At 39.0% G+C, this 13,405-nt stretch overlaps 1 non-coding gene across 1 annotated transcript; it reads left to right on the top strand.

The window, feature by feature from the left end:
- The first annotated feature begins 13,059 nt into the window (after positions 1-13,059).
- TRNAP-AGG (transfer RNA proline (anticodon AGG)) lies at positions 13,060-13,130 on the top strand. The gene has a single exon. It is a non-coding gene; the product is annotated as a tRNA-Pro (tRNA).
- The last annotated feature ends 275 nt before the right edge of the window (positions 13,131-13,405 follow it).

Genomic DNA, 13,405 nt, shown 5'->3' with positions numbered 1-13,405 from the left:
ATTTGTTATGGTTTCCATTAGCTTTGTTTCTGTGAATGCTATTACGTCTGAGTTTTCTTCTAGTGCCCATTCTCTTAGTTCACTTGTTTTATTCGTAGTCCCATCTATGTTAGTGTACATTGCCTTTAAGCTCACTTTCTGAGGTTCATTATTTTGTCTCCTTCATGGTGAGCGTTCTGCTGATGGAGGAAGCTGTTCAATAGGTGTGAAGATCTGTGAGGTGCTTAACAGGGTCACAGTGGATTCTGGGGTTGAGGGTGGGGGTTCAAGGGAAGGGGGGACAGGTAGGGTAGGGTATAAGGAGGTAGGGGGGGACATTGAGGATGTGGGGTGAGGGGGGCAGAGGGATAGGGAGGGTTTGGGATGATGGGGAATGGGGGAGAGGGGGGACATGGTGGGAATGGGGGAGGGGTGACAGGATCAGAATTGGGTGAGGGGGAAGGGTGGGTTGAGTGAGCATTTGAGTGGGAGCAGGTAAGGTGAGGGATGGGGAGGGTTTCTATGGTTGTTGGTTCCCCTCTCGTCTCTGGGACTGTTGTGATGGGGGCTGTGATTTCCTGGTTTAGTCCTCTCTCCCTGCATTTCCTCCTTGCCTCTGCTGCCCTTGCTCTCTCATCCATCCTGTCTCTTTTGAGGAATACTTTTTTGTATTCCTCCACATACTGCAGATGACTCTTCGTCTCTAGGATAACCTCCTTCGTGGTCTTATTAGCAAACACTATCTTCACTAGGTGGTTTCGGTCCTTGTTGTACCAGCCCAACCTGAAAACCTTCTCAATGTTTTGATCAGCCCCTTTCATTTTTAATCCCTTTAGTATCCTGTTTACTGCCTGTCTGTCCTTGCTATTCTATTCTTGCCTATTGGATCCTTCCTGTTCTTTGATGCCTACAGGTAGCCATTGCTTCTGTGCTCTTTCTCAGTATTTCCACAAGTGTTTCAGGTACAGAGGCAGTTCCTTCCAGTGCGACAATTCCATCTTCCCTTTGGATGATTATCTGATGCTCAGTCACATTATTTTTCCTCTGTGAGGGATTTCATCTCCTCCTTTGCTGTTGTCAGCTCACTTTGCAGATTGCTAACTGTTTTCTTCATTTCACACAACTCCTTTCTGAATTCCTCCCAAACTTGGGCTAACATTTCCTTCATTTGGTCACTTTGACTTTTCCCTGTGTCCCTGGTGCATCCTCCCGCCCTCTTAGTCCCTTTCCCCTGATATGTTTTGATAGGGTTAGCCACGGGTGGGGGCCAGAGAGGAAGGGAGAGAGAGAGAGAGAGAGAGAGAGAGAGAGAGAGAGAGAGAGAGAGAGAGAGAGAGAGAGAGAGAGAGAGAGAGAGAGAGAGAGAGAGAGAGAGAGAGAGAGAGAGAGAGAGAGAGAGAGAGAGAGAGAGAGAGAGAGAGAGAGAGAGAGAGAGAGATAGAGATAGAGATAGAGATAGAGAGAGAGAGAGAGAGAGAGAGAGAGAGAGAGAGGGAGAGGGCGAGAGAGGGAGAGGGGGAGAGGAGAGAGGGGGAGAGGGCAAGAGAGAGGGGGAGAGGGTGAGAGGGGGGAGAGGGAGAGAAAAGAGAGGGCGAGAGAAGGGGAGAGGGCGAGAGAGCGGGAGAGGGTGAGGGAGGGGGAGAGAGGGAGAGGGTGAGAGAGGAATGGTGAGATAATGAGAGGGCGGGAGAGAGAGAGAGGGCAAGAAGGAGGGGAGAGGGCGAGAGAGAAGAAGGTCAAGAGAGAGGGAGGGAGGGCTAGAGAGAGGGAGGACCAGAGAGAGGGAGGAAGGGAGGGCGAGAGAGAGGGACAGAGGGCGAGAGAGGGAGGGAGGGCGAGAGAGGGAGAGGGCGAGAGAGGAAGGGTGAGACAAGGAGAGGGCGTGAGAGAGGAAGGTCGAGAGAGAGGGAGGGAGGGCTAGAAAGAGGGAGGACCAGAGAGAGGGAGAGAGAGGGGGAGGGAGGGGCGAGAGAGAGAGAGGGATGGTTGGGAGGGGGAAGAGGGGGATTGTATGTCACTCTATCTATGGTAGCCAGTTGATGTGGAGGGGAATAAGAGGGGCGGTGTTTTGGGGAGTGTGGGAGAGGGGAGGTCTGGTGGTCGCTACCCCCATTCACTTGTCACAGATGTGTGACAAGTTTCTTACCCTGACTTGTGTGTGTGTAGGAATTAACAGCACAATAATTCAGGTCCCAACTGAGCTCACAGTGAGGTTCCTGCCTCATTCTCTATCAATATTACTATTCTATTATCGAATGAAATGCATTATATATGACTACTATATGATATTATATAAACCTTGCACACTTTTGAAGACTTCAGAGAGAGTGCACTTACCAGTCACCACCCAACAAGCACAACCAGGCAAGTTCCATGGCGGGTTGTCCCACGCAGAGGCCGTCAGGTCAGGTCGCTCCACGCAGTCCTCCACACTGTATATGTACCGGTGATGCCACTTGCTCTAATTTGGTTTCTTCGTTCTATCGCTTGCGATTTTCCCTATGCTACGTTGCACTCTGCTTGCTACACACTGCGAGAGCCCAAATGCTATGATCTAGCTTCTATACTTCCTCAGTGTCCCGAATATTTGACGATTCTCCGCGGACCCTACTAACACCTGTCTCTCTCGCCAACAGCGACCTACTGTGCGTGTGCGTGTGTGTGTGTGTGTGTACTCACCTAGTTGTGTTTGAGGGGGTTGAACTTTACTCTTCTGTCCCGCCTCTCAACTGTTTACTGTTTTTTTCTCCACACCACACACACACACACACACATACCCCAGGAAGCAACCCGTGACAAGTGACTAGCTCCTAGGTACCTATTTACTGTTAGGTAACAGGGGCATTCAGGGTGAAAGAAACTTTGCCTAATTGTTTCTGCCTGGTGCGGGAATCGAACCTGCGCCACAGAATTATGAGTCCTGCGCGCTATCCACCAGGCTACCAGGCCCCATAGCTCACTGTTGTACTCACCTAGTTATGCTTGTGAGGGTTCAGCTCTGGATCTTTGGTCCCGCCTCTCAACTGTCAATCAACAGATATATATATCATAGCTCAGTTGATTAAGGCAGCGTCTGGGATCCTCTCGGACGTAGGTTCGAACCCTCGTGGATTTGTTCATTTGATGCATCACATTATAGTGATTTCTGCGTGTAATTGACTGATGTTTATTTGGAGTATTTGTTTTACCCTTTAAGTTATTCTTATTTTCAATTTCTATAGGCTCGCATGAGGCTTTAACTTCCTCATTTGCACGTCGTTTGTCTATGATAGAACGCAAACCTTCAGTGAGGTCCTGTACTGTCCGGATGGTGTTATGTTGATATGTGTTTAACTCATCTAGTATGTCGCTGGACAACTTTTGTTGAAGGACTACTTTCGTCGTCCACTCACTGGTGGTTATATCAACCTTAAGACTGAATGTTCTTAGTATTGACTCTAACTCCATGTTGAAGGATTGTAATGAGTCAGCAGTCTTATCAGGTTGAGGTAAGTCGAGCAATTGTAGGACTAGATGTATGACAGTTTTCTCATCGCCAGCTTTATCCATACTGGCTAGATGGTTAAGCTTTGTGAGGCTTGTACTTGGGTTGCTTATAATGTTGAACAAGTACTGATGGAGTAGCTAGGGTAAAATTCTGCAAACACTAGGCTACAATCCTACCTCTTCTAGAGGTAGGATTAATACACATTATATATATATATATATATATATATATATATATATATATATATATATATATATATATATATAAATATATATATATATATATATATATATATATATATATATATATATATATATATATATATATATATATATATATATATATATATATATATATATAATCATTCACACTAATGATTTTAGTGATAAATCAGTTTCACTGGAAGTACCTTTAGGTTAGCTCCTCAACTATCATCATAAACACTACAAAACTTGAGGATAAACTTGCGAGAGTGCAGCCACTATTTCACTGCATTTAAATTAAGCACAGTCACTCCATGAATAACACTCCACAAAATTAGTGGGTGATCGTGAAGCCGCTGTGTGAGGCTGGGCTGAGCGGGTCGTGAGCAGATGGCAGGTCACAGCGGCCGGTCTCGTGACTGGCAATATTTGTTATTGCATAAATTACACTAGTACCAGTGTATTTCTATAATAAATGAATCCACTGGTTAACTCTAGTTCATCCAGTACAAAGATGACCAAATAGTCTGTCATCCGGTTGGAAGATGACCAAATAATCCTCGTGGTTGAGGATAGCATCAACATCATGTACTGGTTCACTAGGGTTAATTCTTGCTTCCTCTTCTATTGTCCCTGTCAAAAGGCACTTGCTGTAATAGCAGGAATCCTATATATATGACAGTTATATCAGAGGAAATATTGGTATATTATTTAAAAGATAAGGACCAAGGAATCATTATCTGGGTTTAGTCGCTTCCGTTTGTGCTAACTGGTTCGCTCTATATCTTCCTAACATACCTGGACCTAGATTCAGGAAGCTCTGTGTATTTCTTCGTAAGTGGGTTTGCTACGAAGGTTCCTAAGTGCGCCCTAAGAAGATGCTTAGGTGCGATTCAATAAGGTATACTTAGGAAGAAAAATTGTTGGTTCACCTGCGTGCCGATAGAGGTCACTACTGTGTTTCGTTTGGCCAATCAGAGAGCAGCAACATTCTTCATATTGAAGATTTAGCGCTGGCTTATCGCAGCTGTACTGCCTCTTATTTACGTCGAATTTTCTTATAAAATTAGTATATTTCGAAGTAAAACAATGTTTTTTCAACTTCTACAGCCAGCACCGACATTGTAGTAAACAAATATGTTACATTTGTGGTTTACCTACGTAATTCTAAGAGATACTGTGTAGCTGTCCTTGTTGCTCGGAAGATGCGCTGACAATTATTGTATATATTTACTGAATTTACCCAAGGGCCACTAACTATCTAGTGACCTCGAAGAGGACAGAAAGCCGGCGGCTTGTTGAAGGGCCCGCCAATTGTCTTAATTATATTTTTTAGCTGGAATTTGGCATTTACGGTTCCATGGGTTTATAGCCCTCTTGGTGGAAAAAAAAACATCTGTTTTCAGTCCTACTTGAGAGAACATACTCTCCAACTCTATATCTGTGATTGTCCTGTTATCAGTGACTTCATACCAAATGGTATGAGGTATTTTGAGCTCTGTAATCACTTCATACACTCAGGAATATTGGAAGATATTCTTGTGCTGCACCCAGATTTTGCCAGTGGAGGCTAATAGATCAGCATTAAGTATTTTGTTCTCTCCTAATTCCATGTATGACTGGCCATCCTGTGAGGTGAGCTTGTAGCTGGTTTTTGATCTACACTGTGTGGTCCTTTAGACAGAATAGGGAAGCAGCACATTGCTGTGTATACCTAAACATGTTTAAAAATACATTGTTTGAGAGGAGTTTTGTAGAAACTGGTAAGAGTAATTATAATATAATGTTTCCATGATTCAGTGCTTACCTCTTGTGAAAATTGCTTAGAGTTGTTTAGTCAGAGTTGATTTGTTTTTTGTATTGAGGCTGGTATTTTCTAAATTGATTCCATGTACAGTATGTCTAACCATCCTGTGAGATGGGAGTATTAGATAAACTTATAGCTAGTTTTTTATCTACACTGTGTAATATTCCATATAGAATAGGGTAGCAGCACATTGCTGTGTATACCTAATCTTCTTAATAAAAAAAATCAGTAATAAAGATTTTAAATTATAGTTTGTATTATTACAAATACAGTACTGTATTATCCTTATTAAATCATGTTGACCATGGATCATTAAGATCTCATGTTGATATGTAATACAAGTCATATTTCTTTTGAACTGCTAATCCATGCTAATCATTCATTAAATTGTGCATTATGTCTCAATTTTTCACTTCCTTGGATATACTGTACAGTACAAAAAGATAGGAAAAAATAAACCAGTAATATTTCTTTCATTATATTTTTCATTTAAATAACTGCATCAATATTTTTACAGCTGACAGGATTTGTTTTCCCATACAGGTGCATTATTTGTTAAAAAAATTTGGTTTATTGTTACACACAATGGTGCTACATAGCCTTCCCAGCTTGGTGCCTTCTTTTAATACTTACTGATTAAAAAATAAATAATAAATACATTTTATTCAGGAAAAGTACATACAGTTGATTTACAAACATAATGTTGGATTTATAGGCAGAGCTAGTACATACAATACCTAAAGCCACTAATACTCTAGCATTTCGGGCAAGGTGTGGGGGGAAAAAAACAGACTAAAACTTAATAGTAATCGGGATTAGGTATAAATTGTGTTGAAAGAAGGAATAAAAAATACAAAAAGGGGGTTAACATAGCATAAATCAGCAATTGCACATGTTGGTGAACAGCGTTGTTTAAAAAATAGCAAGACATGGGTTGACATTTAGGAGGTAAGTTAGGTTACATGGAGTTAATTAGGCAGTACTTGGTTTAACTCTTAAACTGGTTGAGAGAGGTACAGCAGTTGACATGATTCGGGAGGTCATTCCACATTCTGGGTCCCTTGATTTGTAGAGCACTTCTAGTTAGGTTACACACAGCCAAATTGAGTAACAGGAAGAGGTCTTGGACACAAATTTGTTCCATGCTAAATGTAGAGGAATCAGCTGAGTATTCCTCAAATAAAATAAGTTGCCTCAGCTTATAAGGTAAATAAAATAAGCATTTCTCAAATAAGTAGCTGCCTCACTGCTACATAGCCTTCCCGGCATGGTGCCTTCTTTTGATAATTACTTGTTCCACACCCAAATTGTATAACAGGAAGAGGTCTTGGACCCCTACTTCCCTCTCTCTTTTTTAATAATCTATATAGTCATAATTATAGCTTTAAGTATTCAATGAATAAAGTTTTTGACATTTTTACCCTTTTCCTTACCTAACATCATTTGTGCAGCATATTTTTATTTTATGTCTCACCCAGATTTAATTTAAAAATAAAACCAAACTAAATAAATTAGAAATGGGTATGTATAGCTAAGGTACACCCTTACTACTAGGTGAACAGGGGCATTTGGTGATAGTAAATGATCCCATCAGGCAGGGCTCATCACCTTCTCTCATATTTCATGTTCACCAGTGTTTATTTACTTAATAACTACTGGTATAATATCTTGCTATTATAAAACTAATTCTACTATCATCAAACACATATTTACTTCAAGTTTCAAGCAGAGAATGCATATATAACTAACACGAAGGATTACTCTCCACTAGATTCACCAGCTATAATGTTTTGGTCATGTTCCAATATCATAAATCGATCCCAGTGTTATGTAGTAGAGAAAAAATGACTTATATCCAGTTTACGTAAAGCTACGAGTGGTCGAAACCACACTTAAATCCCGGAATGAACTTACGAAGATTTTTCCACTTAGGGTAGCTCTTTGAATACGGACGTAGCCGCCACGAAGGCGCTAAGAAGGAATTCGTTCTTAGCTAAGAGGAAAAACCTTCGTAAGTACCTTCCTGAATCCGGCCCCAGGCCACGAATGTGATAATAAACGGGTTTCGGTAATACACTTCCCTTATAGTAGACGTAGTTGCGTGTCGATAACTGAAGCACTTTACTCCTGTGACACAGCTGTCCAAGTGAGAATTAGGAGTTGTCTTGTGCCTGCGACTCTGGACCTAGATTCAGGAAGCTCTGTGTATTTCTTCGTAAGTGGGTTTGCTACGAAGGTTCCTAAGTGCGCCCTAAGAAGATGCTTAGGTGCGATTCAATAAGGTCCACTTAGGAAGAAAATTGTTGGTTCACCTGCGTGCCGATAGAGGTCACTACTGTGTTTCGTTTGGCCAATCAGAGAGCAGCAACATTCTTCATATTGAAGATTTAGCGCTGGCTTATAGGAGCTCTACTGCCTCTTATTTACGTCGAATTTTCTTATAAAATTAGTATATTTCGAAGTAAAACAATGTTTTTTCAACTTCTACAGCCAGCACCGACATTGTAGTAAACAAATATGTTACATTTGTTGTTTACCTACGTAATTCTAAGAGATACTGTGTAGCTGTCCTTGTTGCTCGGAAGATGCGCTGACAATTATTGTATATATTTACTGAATTTACCCAATGGCCACTAACTATCTAGTGACCTCGAAGAGGACAGAAAGCAGGCGGCTTGTTAAAGGGCCCGCCAATTGAATTAATGTTATTTTTTAGCTGGAATTTGGCATTTACGGCTTCAGCGGGTAGGCGGTTCCATGGGTTTATAGCCCTCTTGGTGAAAAAAAAAACATCTGTTTTCAGTCCTACTTGAGAGAACATACTCTCCAACACTATATCTGTGATAGTCCTGTTATCAGTGACTTCATACCAAATGGTATGAGGTACTTTGAGCTCTGTAATTACTTCATACACTCAGGAATATTGGAAGATATTCTTGTGCTGCACCCAGATTTTGCCAGTGGAGGCTAATAGATCAGCATTAAGTATTTTGTTCTCTCCTAATTCCATGTATGACTGGCCATCCTGTGAGGTGAGGATGTTGGGTGAGCTTGTAGCTGGTTTTTGATCTACACTGTGTGGTCCTTTATACAGAATAGGGAAGCAGCACATTGCTGTGTATACCTAAACATGTTTAAAAATACATTGTTTGAGAGGAGTTTTGTAGAAACTGGTAAGAGTAATTATAATATAATGTTTCCATGATTCCATGCTTACCTCTTGTGAAAATTGCTTAGAGTTGTTTAGTCAGAGTTGATTTGTTTTTTGTATTGAGGCTGGTATTTTCTAAATTGATTCCATGTACAGTATGTCTAACCATCCTGTGAGATGGGAGTATTAGATAAACTTATAGCTATTTTTTTATCTACACTGTGTAATATTCCATATAGAATAGGGTAGCAGCACATTGCTGTGTATACCTAATCTTCTTAATAAAAAAAATCAGTAATAAAGATTTTAAATTATAGTTTGTATTATTACAAATACAGTACTGTATTATCCTTATTAAATCATGTTGACCATGGATCATTAAGATCTCATGTTGATATGTAATACAAGTCATATTTCTTTTGAACTGCTAATCCATGCTAATCATTCATTAAATTGTGCATTATGTCTTAATATTTCACTTCCTTGGATGTACTGTACAGTACAAAAAGATAGGATAAAAATAAACCAGTAATATTTCTTTCATTATATTTTTCATTTAAATAACTGCATCAATATTTTTACAGCTGACAGGATATGTTTTCCCATACAGGTGCATTATTTGTTAAAAAAAATTTGGTTTATTGTTACACACAATGGTGCTTCATAGCCTTCCCAGCTTGGTGCCTTCTTTTAATACTTACTGATTAAAAAATAAATAATAAATACATTTTATTCAGGAAAAGTACATACAGTTGATTTACAAACATAATGTTGGATTTATAGGCAGAGCTAGTACATACAATACCTAAAGCCACTAATACTCATAGCATTTCGGGCAAGGTGTGGGGGGAAAAAAACACAGACTAAAACTTAATAGCAATCGAGATTAGGTATAAATTGTGTTGAAAGAAGGAATAAAAAATACAAAAAGGGGGTTAACATAGCATAAATCAGCAATTGCACATGTTGGTGAACAGCGTTGTTTAAAAAATAGCAAGACATGGGTTGACATTTAGGAGGTAAGTTAGGTTACATGGAGTTAATTAGGCAGTACTTGGTTTAACTCTTAAACTGGTTGAGAGAGGTACAGCCTTTGACATGATTCGGGAGGTCATTCCACATTCTGGGTCCCTTGATTTGTAGAGCACTTCTAGTTTGGTTACACACAGCCAAATTGAGTAACAGGAAGAGGTCTTGGACACAAATTTGTTCCATGCTAAATGTAGAGGAATCAGCTGAGTATTCCTCAAATAAAATAAGTTGCCTTAGCTTGTAAGGTAAATAAAATAAGCATTTCTCAAATAAGTAGCTGCCTCACCTCACTGCCTTACTGCTACATAGCCTTCCCAGCATGGTGCCTTCTTTTGATAATTACTTGTTCCACACCCAAATTGTATAACAGGAAGAGGTCTTGGACCCCTACTTCCCTCTCTCTTTTTTAGTAGTCTATATAGTCATAATTATAGCTTTAAGTATTCAATGAATAAAGTTTTTGACATTTTTACCCTTTTCCTTACCTAACATCATTTGTGCAGCATATTTTTATTTTATGTCTCACCCAGATTTAATTTCAAAATAAAACCAAACTAAATAAATTAGAAATGGATATGTATAGCTAAGGTACACCCTTACTACTAGGTGAACAGGGGCATTTGGTGATAGTAAATGATCCCATCAGGCAGGGCTCATCACCTTCTCTCATATTTCATGTTCACCAGTGTTTATTTACTTAATAACTACTGGTATAATATCTTGCTATTATAAAACTAATTCTACTATCATCAAACACATATTTACTTCAAGTTTCAAGCAGAGAATGCATATATAACTAACACGAAGGATTACTCTTCACTAGATTCACCAGCTATAATATTTTGGTCATGTTCCAATATCATAAATCGATCCCAGTGTTATGTAGTAGAGAAAAAATGACTTATATCCAGTTTACGTAAAGCTACGAGTGGTCGAAACCACACTTAAATCCCGGAATGAACTTACGAAGATTTTTCCACTTAGGGTAGTTAATTGAATACGGACGTAGCCGCCACGAAGGCGCTAAGAAGGAATTCGTTCTTAGCTAAGAGGAAAAACCTTCGTAAGTACCTTCCTGAATCCGGCCCCTGGCTCTCTTGTCCAGATGTCAACAAGTGGTAGAAAGGTCACATTTACTCAATTTTGATACTGATAATTAAGCTAATTCAAATGTGATGTTTTTAAGATGTCAGTCCAAAGTCCAAAGTCCAAAGACTACTGTATTAAGAATAATTCCAACAAAATAGCTGGTAAATTTATAGCGCGTTGTGGCAATGATATCTCGTTTTCTATTGACAGAAAATTCCAATTTGCCACGTCTTTTATGAGTGAATTTATTTATACAACAGCTGCAATATTATCTGGATATTGTATTTAATATTAGTAAATAGTGTCGGGTTTTCCGACAGGGACACTCACAGATATATTTAAACAGACTCTTACTGAGGTACTCACAACTACTCATAAAGACAGTCAAAGAGTTACTCAGACCCTCATTGTGACACTTACATAATTGCTCAAATAAGCGCTCATAGACAAACTAATACAGGCGCTCATAGACAAACTAATACAGGTGCTCATAGACAAACTAATACAGGCGCTCATAGACAAACTAATACAGGTGCTCATAGACAAACTAATACAGGTGCTCACAGACAAACTAATACAGGTGCTCATAGACAAACTAATACAGGTGCTCATAGACAAACTAATACAGGTGCTCATAGACAAACTAATACAGGTGCTCATAAAAGCAGTCAGACATAAACAGAAACACTCACAGTGAAACTCACAAAGACACTCAAATAGGTACTCATAGACAGATTTACGCAAGTATTCTTAGAGGCACCCACAGAAAAACTCAAGAAACACTTGCAGAAAAACTCACAGAGACACTTTGGGAGACACTTACATAGGCACTCATAAAAATACAAATGTAATCAAAGACATACTCAGAGACACTCACAGAGGGATTCACAGATAAATTTACTGAGGTTCTCAAATAAAAATCACAAGAGCCCTGAAAGAAGTACTCTCTCTCAGAAACTTACATAGGCATTCAGACACTCATTCTCACAAGTACTCTCAAAGACAATCACTTCCCAAGGAATTCTGAGAGATACTCGCACACTCACTCCCACAGGTACTCTCTGAGACACACACTCATTCCCACATGTACTCTCAGAAACACTCACACACTTGCCCGTACCTTGTCAAGCACAAGACGAAGCTGGAAAAAGTTCAGAGTTATGCCACTAGGACAGTCCCAGAACTAAGAGGCATGAGTTACGAGGACAGGCTGCGAGAAATGTAACTCAAGACACTGGAAGATAAAAGAGTAAGGAGAGACATGATCACTACCTACAAAATTCTCAGAAGAATTGATTGGGTAGATAAAGATAAACTGTTAAACATGGGTGGTACACAAACAAGGGGACACAGGTGGCAACTAAGTACCCAAATGAGCCACAGGAACGTTAGAAAGAACTTTTTCAGTGTCAGAGTAGTTAACAGATGGAATGCATTAAGCAGCGATGTGGTAGAGGCAGACGCAATACACAGTTTCAAATGTAGATATAAAATTTATCTAAATTTATATGAAATTTTTAAAAATAAGGTAAAGACCCGGTGTTTACTTCGACATAGGTTTACAAAACACGATCCTCACTGAACAGGTTGCGAACCCTCCACATCATAAACCATGAGAAACAAATCAAGGTAAACGTCTCTGATTTCCTGACCAAATCAGGACCAAAGTGATATGGCGTAGTGAAGAAATCCATAACGCACCATTGCAGGTCGTAGGTCGTCATTCGATTCACGACAATCTAATTGGTTCAATTGGTTTACGAACGTTCCTTAAGTCCTTCAAATTTCGGATCCTTGTCCTCATGGTGGCGTAGCGCGTTCTCATAAAAATAACCTAACATTACTTCATAGTGGTAGCATTAAATTGGCTGATCGGATGATCATGAATTATAACGTTAATTAATAAAGGATAAATGTGTATTATATTCGTCAGACTGTTACAGTCACCATTTGCTGTCGAGCCAGATGATACTAAATGACATGAACCTGTAACACTCAGTGCAGATAAACTTTTGATAGAATCTAACATCTAAATCTAAATCTATTCTAAATATATATATATATATATATATATATATATATATAAATAAATATATATATATATATATATATATATAAATAAATATATATATATATATATATATATATATATATACATATATATATATTTATATATATATATATATATATATATATATATATATATATATATATATATATATATATATATATATATATATATATATATATATATATATATATATATATATATATATATATATATATATATATATATATATATATATATAAAGGCCTGTTAGTCTAGTGGTATGATTCTCGCGTAGGATGCGAGAGGCCCGGGTTCAACTCCCGGACAGGCCCGATAATCTTTTTGTCTCGATAACACTGTGACTATGTTCTCGACTTGTAATTGAGGATCCCGAGTTCGAAACTAAACACTCAAAAATGGGTGTTTAGTCCAACATAACTGGTCTATACTTTGGACCAGTTAGTCTAAGGTATAGACCCAAACCGGCCCATACCTCGCACAAACGTTCTAAACTCCCACCAAGAATCACAGAAGTCTCTCCCCAGGGTCAGCCTGTCATTACTCATCTGTTCACACATCCACAAAAGTTCGACTGTACACAATTGTT

The sequence above is a fragment of the Procambarus clarkii genome, chromosome 52 (genome assembly GCF_040958095.1).
Source record: "Procambarus clarkii isolate CNS0578487 chromosome 52, FALCON_Pclarkii_2.0, whole genome shotgun sequence".
Lineage (NCBI taxonomy): Eukaryota > Metazoa > Arthropoda > Malacostraca > Decapoda > Cambaridae > Procambarus > Procambarus clarkii.
This window is presented reverse-complemented; position numbering and strand designations above follow the sequence as displayed.